Below are 405 nucleotides of genomic sequence, written 5' to 3'. Positions count from 1 at the left end.
AAGCCCGGCGCGGAGGCCGCGAAGGCTGCGCTCTCATGATGTTTTTCTCCAGCTATCATATCAACAACGTTCAGGCAGCGAGCCCAGGCTGAACTGAACAGCCTGACTGTCAGTAAACCATGGCAGCACCACGTCTGCGGTGTTTTAAGCTGTCCAGCCTCGGCAAAAAGCGGGTGATGGGGACAGGGATGGGGAGGAGCGGGTGGCACTTACCCGTCAGGGACCTGTGCGGGCCCCCAGGAGGTGTCCGTCCCCCCCTCCCACAGTGCCTGGTGTGGGTCCTGCATTAACTGCCCTGGCACCCCAGCGAGCCCCCGGCACCCCGGGCTGCATCCCCAGCACGTGGCCAGCAGGGCGAGGGGGGATTGTGCCCCTCTGCTGCGCTCTGCTCTGGGGAGACCCCCC

General features: G+C 65.2%; 1 protein-coding gene across 3 annotated transcripts in view; it reads right to left on the bottom strand.

Moving 5' to 3' along the window:
- Nucleotides 1-405, bottom strand: part of MBNL1 (muscleblind-like splicing regulator 1) — a 79,448-nt gene that overhangs the window by 31,976 nt on the left and 47,067 nt on the right. The gene's annotated exons all lie outside the window — the stretch shown is intronic.

This window comes from Charadrius vociferus, unplaced genomic scaffold, assembly GCF_000708025.1.
Source record: "Charadrius vociferus isolate BGI_N301 unplaced genomic scaffold, ASM70802v2 scaffold104, whole genome shotgun sequence".
Classification (NCBI taxonomy): domain Eukaryota; kingdom Metazoa; phylum Chordata; class Aves; order Charadriiformes; family Charadriidae; genus Charadrius; species Charadrius vociferus.
Note: the sequence above shows the minus strand (reverse complement) of the source record. Positions and strands in the feature narration are given on the sequence as shown.